Genomic DNA, 15,716 nt, shown 5'->3' with positions numbered 1-15,716 from the left:
GGTTGTTGTTGTTTACACTCTGCAAGGCCTGTGGAAGTGAGTGACATCATAGCACTGTAGTTCTGAGGGTTCTAGATGGATGCAACAATCTCCTGTTGCTTCTATGAAGGCCATAATAGACGACATCACCAAACAGCTCCATAGTCACATACACAGCAAAGGAGAGATGTTGTTTACACCTAGTGATGTCAGTGGTATTGAGTGACATCACAGCACAGTGCTAAGGCTCCTGGGCCTGGACACAGCAGCGGCTGCAATATCTCAACGGAGAATACGTTTATATATATGTGTGTGTGTGCGCGTATATATATATATATATATATATATATATATATATATATATATATTTCTCCGCCGAAATCACTTTTAAACCCATTTCCACCTTTTTTTCCCTTCTCTTCCTCTTACTTTTTTTTCACGTTTTTTTACGTTTTTCTCCTTTTCGCCTCTTTTCTGGGCGTATTATTCTTCTTTTTCTTCTTTTTTTTCGTCTAATGCATACCCCATCAGTGCAGCAATGCTTATTCAATACCGCCAGCAGATGGAGACACTGGGGGATAATTTTCTAAGGATTTATACTGATTTTTCCTGTCTGAATTTGTCGCACAGAAAGTTGCAGGCCAAATATGTGTGACATTTCTGCGACTTTAGCTTCTAGAGCATTTTTACAACATTATACATAGGTGCTGAATACATAAAAAGCGACTGTTCAGCGACAGACAAGTCGCATCGGCTGAAAGTAGGCCAGAATGTCAGTCCATGTTGGAGCAGGTTTAGATACAGTCTAAAGTATAGATCTCAAAGTCTGTGCACAGAATTTAGCAAGGGCCTCGCACCTTCTGATGCATCAGGTAGGTGCACAATAGCATAGCCTAACCCTCTGTACTTTGGTCTATATTGATGCGGGACATAGACAGCCAGCTGATGACCAATCCATTAGTGCAATGGATGGCTGGAAGCATTTGTCTTTGCCTTTGCAATACCACAGAAGCAATGCATGGTCAATGTACAGCAATGACACACCTGTGTGAACAGCCAGGAGACCCCCCCCCCCCCCCCCCATGTTATGTTACATAGTTACATAGTTAGTACGGTCGAAAAAAGACATATGTCCATCAAGTTCAACCAGGGAATTAAGGGGTAGGGGTGTGGCGCGATATTGGGGAAGGGATGAGATTTTATATTTCTTCATAAGCATTAATCTTATTTTGTCAATTAGGAACATTCAGCACCCACCCGCTATCAAGGCAGCTGCCTATCATGTCATGCCCTACCTGCACAGGTGTGCTGGCTACTCAAATGATCCAATTAAGGAGGCCATTTAGTCAGCAGCAGCAGAAGTCCTGTGCCTGGACGCTCCAACAGCGGCCAGACACAAGCAGAAGCAGCAGAAGCAGCAGCAGCAGCACCACCTTTTGTTTTTTGGCTGCAGCAGCAAGGCCCACAGGGCTGGCTAGCTGGCTAGCCAGCAAGCAGGTAGCAATGAAAGTAGGAATCTTTCTTTTTAACCCTGTAAGGGGGTGGTGCACTGTACCCGAAGATACTGCCATATCGGGTCAATGCATAGGGCGACGGAAGCAAGCTTCGAAATCGGCCCCCGTTCTCAAAAATCCATTTAATATATGGTCCCCAGATAGGGGACGTATCAGATATTAAACTGATAAGAACAGATACTACACTTGATCTTAGCCAAAAGGCCGAGAAGCGATAACCGTGAAAGGGGCGGGCCCAACAAGGTCCCCTTCATGGGCACTATCACTGCTTGCTGTCAGGGAGGCTGCCAGACAATTTTCCATGCACACTCTGGGCTGGGGGGCAGTCAACCACCAGTACACACAGCAGAACCTAAACCCATACCATTATTGCTAAGCAGCAAGACAGGGGCCCATTGCACTCCCACGGGGCCTTTTTAAATGCAATCCATAACCCGGATTTGCCAGGAACCCTTCTTACTCCTCCTACTTGCATGTGACACTGGGCTTAGGATCTGCATAGGAAACACACACACAAGCACACACCTACCTTTGTTGCCTGCAGATGCCTCCTTGGCTGTCCCCAAACGGTATCAAACCAACACCCACGGGAAGCTGTAAGCATAGAGGACATGCCTGCACCCCATTGGACTTACCTGTGTGGGTTAAATCCGGGTTATTTGACAACCTATGGCGGTGATGGTTCTGCTCAGGCAGAGCAGTGCTGATGCTCCTCATAAAGCTGTCGCTGCTGTGAAGGTTCTAGGTGACATCACAAATCCCTATGGTTACATACACAACAAAGCTGGGTTGTTGTTGTTTACACTCTGCAAGGCCTGTGGAAGTGAGTGACATCATAGCACTGTAGTTCTGAGGGTTCTAGATGGATGCAACAATCTCCTGTTGCTTCTATGAAGGCCATAATAGACGACATCACCAAACAGCTCCATAGTCACATACACAGCAAAGGAGAGATGTTGTTTACACCTAGTGATGTCAGTGGTATTGAGTGACATCACAGCACAGTGCTAAGGCTCCTGGGCCTGGACACAGCAGCGGCTGCAATATCTCAACGGAGAATACGTCTATATATATGTGTGTGTGTGCGCGTATATATATATATATATATATATATATATATATATATATATTTCTCCGCCGAAATCACTTTTAAACCCATTTCCACCTTTTTTTCCCTTCTCTTCCTCTTACTTTTTTTTCACGTTTTTTTACGTTTTTCTCCTTTTCGCCTCTTTTCTGGGCGTATTATTCTTCTTTTTCTTCTTTTTTTTCGTCTAATGCATACCCCATCAGTGCAGCAATGCTTATTCAATACCGCCAGCAGATGGAGACACTGGGGGATAATTTTCTAAGGATTTATACTGATTTTTCCTGTCTGAATTTGTCGCACAGAAAGTTGCAGGCCAAATATGTGTGACATTTCTGCGACTTTAGCTTCTAGAGCATTTTTACAACATTATACATAGGTGCTGAATACATAAAAAGCGACTGTTCAGCGACAGACAAGTCGCATCGGCTGAAAGTAGGCCAGAATGTCAGTCCATGTTGGAGCAGGTTTAGATACAGTCTAAAGTATAGATCTCAAAGTCTGTGCACAGAATTTAGCAAGGGCCTCGCACCTTCTGATGCATCAGGTAGGTGCACAATAGCATAGCCTAACCCTCTGTACTTTGGTCTATATTGATGCGGGACATAGACAGCCAGCTGATGACCAATCCATTAGTGCAATGGATGGCTGGAAGCATTTGTCTTTGCCTTTGCAATACCACAGAAGCAATGCATGGTCAATGTACAGCAATGACACACCTGTGTGAACAGCCAGGAGACCCCCCCCCCCCCCCCCCATGTTATGTTACATAGTTACATAGTTAGTACGGTCGAAAAAAGACATATGTCCATCAAGTTCAACCAGGGAATTAAGGGGTAGGGGTGTGGCGCGATATTGGGGAAGGGATGAGATTTTATATTTCTTCATAAGCATTAATCTTATTTTGTCAATTAGGAACATTCAGCACCCACCCGCTATCAAGGCAGCTGCCTATCATGTCATGCCCTACCTGCACAGGTGTGCTGGCTACTCAAATGATCCAATTAAGGAGGCCATTTAGTCAGCAGCAGCAGAAGTCCTGTGCCTGGACGCTCCAACAGCGGCCAGACACAAGCAGAAGCAGCAGCAGCAGCACCACCTTTTGTTTTTTGGCTGCAGCAGCAAGGCCCACAGGGCTGGCTAGCTGGCTAGCCAGCAAGCAGGTAGCAATGAAAGTAGGAATCTTTCTTTTTAACCCTGTAAGGGGGTGGTGCACTGTACCCGAAGATACTGCCATATCGGGTCAATGCATAGGGCGACGGAAGCAAGCTTCGAAATCGGCCCCCGTTCTCAAAAATCCATTTAATATATGGTCCCCAGATAGGGGACGTATCAGATATTAAACTGATAAGAACAGATACTACACTTGATCTTAGCCAAAAGGCCAAGAAGCGATAACCGTGAAAGGGGCGGGCCCAACAAGGTCCCCTTCATGGGCACTATCACTGCTTGCTGTCAGGGAGGCTGCCAGACAATTTTCCATGCACACTCTGGGCTGGGGGGCAGTCAACCACCAGTACACACAGCAGAACCTAAACCCATACCATTATTGCTAAGCAGCAAGACAGGGGCCCATTGCACTCCCACGGGGCCTTTTTAAATGCAATCCATAACCCGGATTTGCCAGGAACCCTTCTTACTCCTCCTACTTGCATGTGACACTGGGCTTAGGATCTGCATAGGAAACACACACACAAGCACACACCTACCTTTGTTGCCTGCAGATGCCTCCTTGGCTGTCCCCAAACGGTATCAAACCAACACCCACGGGAAGCTGTAAGCATAGAGGACATGCCTGCACCCCATTGGACTTACCTGTGTGGGTTAAATCCGGGTTATTTGACAACCTATGGCGGTGATGGTTCTGCTCAGGCAGAGCAGTGCTGATGCTCCTCATAAAGCTGTCGCTGCTGTGAAGGTTCTAGGTGACATCACAAATCCCTATGGTTACATACACAACAAAGCTGGGTTGTTGTTGTTTACACTCTGCAAGGCCTGTGGAAGTGAGTGACATCATAGCACTGTAGTTCTGAGGGTTCTAGATGGATGCAACAATCTCCTGTTGCTTCTATGAAGGCCATAATAGACGACATCACCAAACAGCTCCATAGTCACATACACAGCAAAGGAGAGATGTTGTTTACACCTAGTGATGTCAGTGGTATTGAGTGACATCACAGCACAGTGCTAAGGCTCCTGGGCCTGGACACAGCAGCGGCTGCAATATCTCAACGGAGAATACGTTTATATATATGTGTGTGTGTGCGCGTATATATATATATATATATATATATATATATATATATATATATTTCTCCGCCGAAATCACTTTTAAACCCATTTCCACCTTTTTTTCCCTTCTCTTCCTCTTACTTTTTTTTCACGTTTTTTTACGTTTTTCTCCTTTTCGCCTCTTTTCTGGGCGTATTATTCTTCTTTTTCTTCCTTTTTTTCGTCTAATGCATACCCCATCAGTGCAGCAATGCTTATTCAATACCGCCAGCAGATGGAGACACTGGGGGATAATTTTCTAAGGATTTATACTGATTTTTCCTGTCTGAATTTGTCGCACAGAAAGTTGCAGGCCAAATATGTGTGACATTTCTGCGACTTTAGCTTCTAGAGCATTTTTACAACATTATACATAGGTGCTGAATACATAAAAAGCGACTGTTCAGCGACAGACAAGTCGCATCGGCTGAAAGTAGGCCAGAATGTCAGTCCATGTTGGAGCAGGTTTAGATACAGTCTAAAGTATAGATCTCAAAGTCTGTGCACAGAATTTAGCAAGGGCCTCGCACCTTCTGATGCATCAGGTAGGTGCACAATAGCATAGCCTAACCCTCTGTACTTTGGTCTATATTGATGCGGGACATAGACAGCCAGCTGATGACCAATCCATTAGTGCAATGGATGGCTGGAAGCATTTGTCTTTGCCTTTGCAATACCACAGAAGCAATGCATGGTCAATGCACAGCAATGACACACCTGTGTGAACAGCCAGGAGACCCCCCCCCCCCCCCATGTTATGTTACATAGTTACATAGTTAGTACGGTCGAAAAAAGACATATGTCCATCAAGTTCAACCAGGGAATTAAGGGGTAGGGGTGTGGCGCGATATTGGGGAAGGGATGAGATTTTATATTTCTTCATAAGCATTAATCTTATTTTGTCAATTAGGAACATTCAGCACCCACCCGCTATCAAGGCAGCTGCCTATCATGTCATGCCCTACCTGCACAGGTGTGCTGGCTACTCAAATGATCCAATTAAGGAGGCCATTTAGTCAGCAGCAGCAGAAGTCCTGTGCCTGGACGCTCCAACAGCGGCCAGACACAAGCAGAAGCAGCAGCAGCAGCACCACCTTTTGTTTTTTGGCTGCAGCAGCAAGGCCCACAGGGCTGGCTAGCTGGCTAGCCAGCAAGCAGGTAGCAATGAAAGTAGGAATCTTTCTTTTTAACCCTGTAAGGGGGTGGTGCACTGTACCCGAAGATACTGCCATATCGGGTCAATGCATAGGGCGACGGAAGCAAGCTTCAAAATCGGCCCCCGTTCTCAAAAATCCATTTAATATATGGTCCCCAGATAGGGGACGTATCAGATATTAAACTGATAAGAACAGATACTACACTTGATCTTAGCCAAAAGGCCGAGAAGCGATAACCGTGAAAGGGGCGGGCCCAACAAGGTCCCCTTCATGGGCACTATCACTGCTTGCTGTCAGGGAGGCTGCCAGACAATTTTCCATGCACACTCTGGGCTGGGGGGCAGTCAACCACCAGTACACACAGCAGAACCTAAACCCATACCATTATTGCTAAGCAGCAAGACAGGGGCCCATTGCACTCCCACGGGGCCTTTTTAAATGCAATCCATAACCCGGATTTGCCAGGAACCCTTCTTACTCCTCCTACTTGCATGTGACACTGGGCTTAGGATCTGCATAGGAAACACACACACAAGCACACACCTACCTTTGTTGCCTGCAGATGCCTCCTTGGCTGTCCCCAAACGGTATCAAACCAACACCCACGGGAAGCTGTAAGCATAGAGGACATGCCTGCACCCCATTGGACTTACCTGTGTGGGTTAAATCCGGGTTATTTGACAACCTATGGCGGTGATGGTTCTGCTCAGGCAGAGCAGTGCTGATGCTCCTCATAAAGCTGTCGCTGCTGTGAAGGTTCTAGGTGACATCACAAATCCCTATGGTTACATACACAACAAAGCTGGGTTGTTGTTGTTTACACTCTGCAAGGCCTGTGGAAGTGAGTGACATCATAGCACTGTAGTTCTGAGGGTTCTAGATGGATGCAACAATCTCCTGTTGCTTCTATGAAGGCCATAATAGACGACATCACCAAACAGCTCCATAGTCACATACACAGCAAAGGAGAGATGTTGTTTACACCTAGTGATGTCAGTGGTATTGAGTGACATCACAGCACAGTGCTAAGGCTCCTGGGCCTGGACACAGCAGCGGCTGCAATATCTCAACGGAGAATACGTTTATATATATGTGTGTGTGTGCGCGTATATATATATATATATATATATATATATATATATATATATATATATTTCTCCGCCGAAATCACTTTTAAACCCATTTCCACCTTTTTTTCCCTTCTCTTCCTCTTACTTTTTTTTCACGTTTTTTTACGTTTTTCTCCTTTTCGCCTCTTTTCTGGGCGTATTATTCTTCTTTTTCTTCTTTTTTTTCGTCTAATGCATACCCCATCAGTGCAGCAATGCTTATTCAATACCGCCAGCAGATGGAGACACTGGGGGATAATTTTCTAAGGATTTATACTGATTTTTCCTGTCTGAATTTGTCGCACAGAAAGTTGCAGGCCAAATATGTGTGACATTTCTGCGACTTTAGCTTCTAGAGCATTTTTACAACATTATACATAGGTGCTGAATACATAAAAAGCGACTGTTCAGCGACAGACAAGTCGCATCGGCTGAAAGTAGGCCAGAATGTCAGTCCATGTTGGAGCAGGTTTAGATACAGTCTAAAGTATAGATCTCAAAGTCTGTGCACAGAATTTAGCAAGGGCCTCGCACCTTCTGATGCATCAGGTAGGTGCACAATAGCATAGCCTAACCCTCTGTACTTTGGTCTATATTGATGCGGGACATAGACAGCCAGCTGATGACCAATCCATTAGTGCAATGGATGGCTGGAAGCATTTGTCTTTGCCTTTGCAATACCACAGAAGCAATGCATGGTCAATGTACAGCAATGACACACCTGTGTGAACAGCCAGGAGACCCCCCCCCCCCCCCCCCCATGTTATGTTACATAGTTACATAGTTAGTACGGTCGAAAAAAGACATATGTCCATCAAGTTCAACCAGGGAATTAAGGGGTAGGGGTGTGGCGCGATATTGGGGAAGGGATGAGATTTTATATTTCTTCATAAGCATTAATCTTATTTTGTCAATTAGGAACATTCAGCACCCACCCGCTATCAAGGCAGCTGCCTATCATGTCATGCCCTACCTGCACAGGTGTGCTGGCTACTCAAATGATCCAATTAAGGAGGCCATTTAGTCAGCAGCAGCAGAAGTCCTGTGCCTGGACGCTCCAACAGCGGCCAGACACAAGCAGAAGCAGCAGCAGCAGCACCACCTTTTGTTTTTTGGCTGCAGCAGCAAGGCCCACAGGGCTGGCTAGCTGGCTAGCCAGCAAGCAGGTAGCAATGAAAGTAGGAATCTTTCTTTTTAACCCTGTAAGGGGGTGGTGCACTGTACCCGAAGATACTGCCATATCGGGTCAATGCATAGGGCGACGGAAGCAAGCTTCGAAATCGGCCCCCGTTCTCAAAAATCCATTTAATATATGGTCCCCAGATAGGGGACGTATCAGATATTAAACTGATAAGAACAGATACTACACTTGATCTTAGCCAAAAGGCCGAGAAGCGATAACCGTGAAAGGGGCGGGCCCAACAAGGTCCCCTTCATGGGCACTATCACTGCTTGCTGTCAGGGAGGCTGCCAGACAATTTTCCATGCACACTCTGGGCTGGGGGGCAGTCAACCACCAGTACACACAGCAGAACCTAAACCCATACCATTATTGCTAAGCAGCAAGACAGGGGCCCATTGCACTCCCACGGGGCCTTTTTAAATGCAATCCATAACCCGGATTTGCCAGGAACCCTTCTTACTCCTCCTACTTGCATGTGACACTGGGCTTAGGATCTGCATAGGAAACACACACACAAGCACACACCTACCTTTGTTGCCTGCAGATGCCTCCTTGGCTGTCCCCAAACGGTATCAAACCAACACCCACGGGAAGCTGTAAGCATAGAGGACATGCCTGCACCCCATTGGACTTACCTGTGTGGGTTAAATCCGGGTTATTTGACAACCTATGGCGGTGATGGTTCTGCTCAGGCAGAGCAGTGCTGATGCTCCTCATAAAGCTGTCGCTGCTGTGAAGGTTCTAGGTGACATCACAAATCCCTATGGTTACATACACAACAAAGCTGGGTTGTTGTTGTTTACACTCTGCAAGGCCTGTGGAAGTGAGTGACATCATAGCACTGTAGTTCTGAGGGTTCTAGATGGATGCAACAATCTCCTGTTGCTTCTATGAAGGCCATAATAGACGACATCACCAAACAGCTCCATAGTCACATACACAGCAAAGGAGAGATGTTGTTTACACCTAGTGATGTCAGTGGTATTGAGTGACATCACAGCACAGTGCTAAGGCTCCTGGGCCTGGACACAGCAGCGGCTGCAATATCTCAACGGAGAATACGTTTATATATATGTGTGTGTGTGCGCGTATATATATATATATATATATATATATATATATATATATATATATATTTCTCCGCCGAAATCACTTTTAAACCCATTTCCACCTTTTTTTCCCTTCTCTTCCTCTTACTTTTTTTTCACGTTTTTTTACGTTTTTCTCCTTTTCGCCTCTTTTCTGGGCGTATTATTCTTCTTTTTCTTCTTTTTTTTCGTCTAATGCATACCCCATCAGTGCAGCAATGCTTATTCAATACCGCCAGCAGATGGAGACACTGGGGGATAATTTTCTAAGGATTTATACTGATTTTTCCTGTCTGAATTTGTCGCACAGAAAGTTGCAGGCCAAATATGTGTGACATTTCTGCGACTTTAGCTTCTAGAGCATTTTTACAACATTATACATAGGTGCTGAATACATAAAAAGCGACTGTTCAGCGACAGACAAGTCACATCGGCTGAAAGTAGGCCAGAATGTCAGTCCATGTTGGAGCAGGTTTAGATACAGTCTAAAGTATAGATCTCAAAGTCTGTGCACAGAATTTAGCAAGGGCCTCGCACCTTCTGATGCATCAGGTAGGTGCACAATAGCATAGCCTAACCCTCTGTACTTTGGTCTATATTGATGCGGGACATAGACAGCCAGCTGATGACCAATCCATTAGTGCAATGGATGGCTGGAAGCATTTGTCTTTGCCTTTGCAATACCACAGAAGCAATGCATGGTCAATGTACAGCAATGACACACCTGTGTGAACAGCCAGGAGACCCCCCCCCCCCCCCCCCCCATGTTATGTTACATAGTTACATAGTTAGTACGGTCGAAAAAAGACATATGTCCATCAAGTTCAACCAGGGAATTAAGGGGTAGGGGTGTGGCGTGATATTGGGGAAGGGATGAGATTTTATATTTCTTCATAAGCATTAATCTTATTTTGTCAATTAGGAACATTCAGCACCCACCCGCTATCAAGGCAGCTGCCTATCATGTCATGCCCTACCTGCACAGGTGTGCTGGCTACTCAAATGATCCAATTAAGGAGGCCATTTAGTCAGCAGCAGCAGAAGTCCTGTGCCTGGACGCTCCAACAGCGGCCAGACACAAGCAGAAGCAGCAGCAGCAGCACCACCTTTTGTTTTTTGGCTGCAGCAGCAAGGCCCACAGGGCTGGCTAGCTGGCTAGCCAGCAAGCAGGTAGCAATGAAAGTAGGAATCTTTCTTTTTAACCCTGTAAGGGGGTGGTGCACTGTACCCGAAGATACTGCCATATCGGGTCAATGCATAGGGCGACGGAAGCAAGCTTCGAAATCGGCCCCCGTTCTCAAAAATCCATTTAATATATGGTCCCCAGATAGGGGACGTATCAGATATTAAACTGATAAGAACAGATACTACACTTGATCTTAGCCAAAAGGCCGAGAAGCGATAACCGTGAAAGGGGCGGGCCCAACAAGGTCCCCTTCATGGGCACTATCACTGCTTGCTGTCAGGGAGGCTGCCAGACAATTTTCCATGCACACTCTGGGCTGGGGGGCAGTCAACCACCAGTACACACAGCAGAACCTAAACCCATACCATTATTGCTAAGCAGCAAGACAGGGGCCCATTGCACTCCCACGGGGCCTTTTTAAATGCAATCCATAACCCGGATTTGCCAGGAACCCTTCTTACTCCTCCTACTTGCATGTGACACTGGGCTTAGGATCTGCATAGGAAACACACACACAAGCACACACCTACCTTTGTTGCCTGCAGATGCCTCCTTGGCTGTCCCCAAACGGTATCAAACCAACACCCACGGGAAGCTGTAAGCATAGAGGACATGCCTGCACCCCATTGGACTTACCTGTGTGGGTTAAATCCGGGTTATTTGACAACCTATGGCGGTGATGGTTCTGCTCAGGCAGAGCAGTGCTGATGCTCCTCATAAAGCTGTCGCTGCTGTGAAGGTTCTAGGTGACATCACAAATCCCTATGGTTACATACACAACAAAGCTGGGTTGTTGTTGTTTACACTCTGCAAGGCCTGTGGAAGTGAGTGACATCATAGCACTGTAGTTCTGAGGGTTCTAGATGGATGCAACAATCTCCTGTTGCTTCTATGAAGGCCATAATAGACGACATCACCAAACAGCTCCATAGTCACATACACAGCAAAGGAGAGATGTTGTTTACACCTAGTGATGTCAGTGGTATTGAGTGACATCACAGCACAGTGCTAAGGCTCCTGGGCCTGGACACAGCAGCGGCTGCAATATCTCAACGGAGAATACGTTTATATATATGTGTGTGTGTGCGCGTATATATATATATATATATATATATATATATATATATATATTTCTCCGCCGAAATCACTTTTAAACCCATTTCCACCTTTTTTTCCCTTCTCTTCCTCTTACTTTTTTTTCACGTTTTTTTACGTTTTTCTCCTTTTCGCCTCTTTTCTGGGCGTATTATTCTTCTTTTTCTTCTTTTTTTTCGTCTAATGCATACCCCATCAGTGCAGCAATGCTTATTCAATACCGCCAGCAGATGGAGACACTGGGGGATAATTTTCTAAGGATTTATACTGATTTTTCCTGTCTGAATTTGTCGCACAGAAAGTTGCAGGCCAAATATGTGTGACATTTCTGCGACTTTAGCTTCTAGAGCATTTTTACAACATTATACATAGGTGCTGAATACATAAAAAGCGACTGTTCAGCGACAGACAAGTCGCATCGGCTGAAAGTAGGCCAGAATGTCAGTCCATGTTGGAGCAGGTTTAGATACAGTCTAAAGTATAGATCTCAAAGTCTGTGCACAGAATTTAGCAAGGGCCTCGCACCTTCTGATGCATCAGGTAGGTGCACAATAGCATAGCCTAACCCTCTGTACTTTGGTCTATATTGATGCGGGACATAGACAGCCAGCTGATGACCAATCCATTAGTGCAATGGATGGCTGGAAGCATTTGTCTTTGCCTTTGCAATACCACAGAAGCAATGCATGGTCAATGTACAGCAATGACACACCTGTGTGAACAGCCAGGAGACCCCCCCCCCCCCCATGTTATGTTACATAGTTACATAGTTAGTACGGTCGAAAAAAGACATATGTCCATCAAGTTCAACCAGGGAATTAAGGGGTAGGGGTGTGGCGCGATATTGGGGAAGGGATGAGATTTTATATTTCTTCATAAGCATTAATCTTATTTTGTCAATTAGGAACATTCAGCACCCACCCGCTATCAAGGCAGCTGCCTATCATGTCATGCCCTACCTGCACAGGTGTGCTGGCTACTCAAATGATCCAATTAAGGAGGCCATTTAGTCAGCAGCAGCAGAAGTCCTGTGCCTGGACGCTCCAACAGCGGCCAGACACAAGCAGAAGCAGCAGAAGCAGCAGCAGCAGCACCACCTTTTGTTTTTTGGCTGTAGCAGCAAGGCCCACAGGGCTGGCTAGCTGGCTAGCCAGCAAGCAGGTAGCAATGAAAGTAGGAATCTTTCTTTTTAACCCTGTAAGGGGGTGGTGCACTGTACCCGAAGATACTGCCATATCGGGTCAATGCATAGGGCGACGGAAGCAAGCTTCGAAATCGGCCCCCGTTCTCAAAAATCCATTTAATATATGGTCCCCAGATAGGGGACGTATCAGATATTAAACTGATAAGAACAGATACTACACTTGATCTTAGCCAAAAGGCCGAGAAGCGATAACCGTGAAAGGGGCGGGCCCAACAAGGTCCCCTTCATGGGCACTATCACTGCTTGCTGTCAGGGAGGCTGCCAGACAATTTTCCATGCACACTCTGGGCTGGGGGGCAGTCAACCACCAGTACACACAGCAGAACCTAAACCCATACCATTATTGCTAAGCAGCAAGACAGGGGCCCATTGCACTCCCACGGGGCCTTTTTAAATGCAATCCATAACCCGGATTTGCCAGGAACCCTTCTTACTCCTCCTACTTGCATGTGACACTGGGCTTAGGATCTGCATAGGAAACACACACACAAGCACACACCTACCTTTGTTGCCTGCAGATGCCTCCTTGGCTGTCCCCAAACGGTATCAAACCAACACCCACGGGAAGCTGTAAGCATAGAGGACATGCCTGCACCCCATTGGACTTACCTGTGTGGGTTAAATCCGGGTTATTTGACAACCTATGGCGGTGATGGTTCTGCTCAGGCAGAGCAGTGCTGATGCTCCTCATAAAGCTGTCGCTGCTGTGAAGGTTCTAGGTGACATCACAAATCCCTATGGTTACATACACAACAAAGCTGGGTTGTTGTTGTTTACACTCTGCAAGGCCTGTGGAAGTGAGTGACATCATAGCACTGTAGTTCTGAGGGTTCTAGATGGATGCAACAATCTCCTGTTGCTTCTATGAAGGCCATAATAGACGACATCACCAAACAGCTCCATAGTCACATACACAGCAAAGGAGAGATGTTGTTTACACCTAGTGATGTCAGTGGTATTGAGTGACATCACAGCACAGTGCTAAGGCTCCTGGGCCTGGACACAGCAGCGGCTGCAATATCTCAACGGAGAATACGTTTATATATATGTGTGTGTGTGCGCGTATATATATATATATATATATATATATATATATATATATATATATTTCTCCGCCGAAATCACTTTTAAACCCATTTCCACCTTTTTTTCCCTTCTCTTCCTCTTACTTTTTTTTCACGTTTTTTTACGTTTTTCTCCTTTTCGCCTCTTTTCTGGGCGTATTATTCTTCTTTTTCTTCTTTTTTTTCGTCTAATGCATACCCCATCAGTGCAGCAATGCTTATTCAATACCGCCAGCAGATGGAGACACTGGGGGATAATTTTCTAAGGATTTATACTGATTTTTCCTGTCTGAATTTGTCGCACAGAAAGTTGCAGGCCAAATATGTGTGACATTTCTGCGACTTTAGCTTCTAGAGCATTTTTACAACATTATACATAGGTGCTGAATACATAAAAAGCGACTGTTCAGCGACAGACAAGTCGCATCGGCTGAAAGTAGGCCAGAATGTCAGTCCATGTTGGAGCAGGTTTAGATACAGTCTAAAGTATAGATCTCAAAGTCTGTGCACAGAATTTAGCAAGGGCCTCGCACCTTCTGATGCATCAGGTAGGTGCACAATAGCATAGCCTAACCCTCTGTACTTTGGTCTATATTGATGCGGGACATAGACAGCCAGCTGATGACCAATCCATTAGTGCAATGGATGGCTGGAAGCATTTGTCTTTGCCTTTGCAATACCACAGAAGCAATGCATGGTCAATGTACAGCAATGACACACCTGTGTGAACAGCCAGGAGACCCCCCCCCCCCCCCATGTTATGTTACATAGTTACATAGTTAGTACGGTCGAAAAAAGACATATGTCCATCAAGTTCAACCAGGGAATTAAGGGGTAGGGGTGTGGCGCGATATTGGGGAAGGGATGAGATTTTATATTTCTTCATAAGCATTAATCTTATTTTGTCAATTAGGAACATTCAGCACCCACCCGCTATCAAGGCAGCTGCCTATCATGTCATGCCCTACCTGCACAGGTGTGCTGGCTACTCAAATGATCCAATTAAGGAGGCCATTTAGTCAGCAGCAGCAGAAGTCCTGTGCCTGGACGCTCCAACAGCGGCCAGACACAAGCAGAAGCAGCAGAAGCAGCAGCAGCAGCACCACCTTTTGTTTTTTGGCTGCAGCAGCAAGGCCCACAGGGCTGGCTAGCTGGCTAGCCAGCAAGCAGGTAGCAATGAAAGTAGGAATCTTTCTTTTTAACCCTGTAAGGGGGTGGTGCACTGTACCCGAAGATACTGCCATATCGGGTCAATGCATAGGGCGACGGAAGCAAGCTTCGAAATCGGCCCCCGTTCTCAAAAATCCATTTAATATATGGTCCCCAGATAGGGGACGTATCAGATATTAAACTGATAAGAACAGATACTACACTTGATCTTAGCCAAAAGGCCGAGAAGCGATAACCGTGAAAGGGGCGGGCCCAACAAGGTCCCCTTCATGGGCACTATCACTGCTTGCTGTCAGGGAGGCTGCCAGACAATTTTCCATGCACACTCTGGGCTGGGGGGCAGTCAACCACCAGTACACACAGCAGAACCTAAACCCATACCATTATTGCTAAGCAGCAAGACAGGGGCCCATTGCACTCCCACGGGGCCTTTTTAAATGCAATCCATAACCCGGATTTGCCAGGAACCCTTCTTACTCCTCCTACTTGCATGTGACACTGGGCTTAGGATCTGCATAGGAAACACACACACAAGCACACACCTACCTTTGTTGCCTGCAGATGCCTCCTTGGCTGTCCCCAAACGGTATCAAACCAACACCCACGGGA

At 46.0% G+C, this 15,716-nt stretch overlaps 7 non-coding genes across 7 annotated transcripts; all 7 read right to left on the bottom strand.

Annotated features, from left to right (window-relative positions):
- Nucleotides 1-1,518: 1,518 nt before the first annotated feature.
- Nucleotides 1,519-1,709, bottom strand: LOC130343515 (U2 spliceosomal RNA). Its single transcript, XR_008882817.1, has one exon. It is a non-coding gene; the product is annotated as a U2 spliceosomal RNA (small nuclear RNA).
- A 2,076-nt stretch (nt 1,710-3,785) lies between these two features.
- On the bottom strand, nt 3,786-3,976 carry LOC130343483 (U2 spliceosomal RNA). The gene has a single exon (XR_008882791.1). It is a non-coding gene; the product is annotated as a U2 spliceosomal RNA (small nuclear RNA).
- Nucleotides 3,977-6,051: 2,075 nt separating this feature from the next.
- On the bottom strand, nt 6,052-6,242 carry LOC130343461 (U2 spliceosomal RNA). The gene has a single exon (XR_008882771.1). It is a non-coding gene; the product is annotated as a U2 spliceosomal RNA (small nuclear RNA).
- Nucleotides 6,243-8,325: 2,083 nt separating this feature from the next.
- On the bottom strand, nt 8,326-8,516 carry LOC130343514 (U2 spliceosomal RNA). The gene has a single exon (XR_008882816.1). It is a non-coding gene; the product is annotated as a U2 spliceosomal RNA (small nuclear RNA).
- A 2,084-nt stretch (nt 8,517-10,600) lies between these two features.
- Nucleotides 10,601-10,791, bottom strand: LOC130343513 (U2 spliceosomal RNA). The gene has a single exon (XR_008882815.1). It is a non-coding gene; the product is annotated as a U2 spliceosomal RNA (small nuclear RNA).
- A 2,081-nt stretch (nt 10,792-12,872) lies between these two features.
- On the bottom strand, nt 12,873-13,063 carry LOC130343512 (U2 spliceosomal RNA). The gene has a single exon (XR_008882814.1). It is a non-coding gene; the product is annotated as a U2 spliceosomal RNA (small nuclear RNA).
- Nucleotides 13,064-15,149: 2,086 nt separating this feature from the next.
- Nucleotides 15,150-15,340, bottom strand: LOC130343511 (U2 spliceosomal RNA). Its single transcript, XR_008882813.1, has one exon. It is a non-coding gene; the product is annotated as a U2 spliceosomal RNA (small nuclear RNA).
- Nucleotides 15,341-15,716: the final 376 nt, after the last annotated feature.

The sequence above is a fragment of the Hyla sarda genome, unplaced genomic scaffold (genome assembly GCF_029499605.1).
Source record: "Hyla sarda isolate aHylSar1 unplaced genomic scaffold, aHylSar1.hap1 scaffold_685, whole genome shotgun sequence".
In the NCBI taxonomy this organism is placed as follows: Eukaryota; Metazoa; Chordata; class Amphibia; order Anura; family Hylidae; genus Hyla; species Hyla sarda.
The sequence above is the reverse complement of the archived record's forward strand: the minus strand, read 5'-3'. Positions and strand labels throughout refer to the sequence as shown.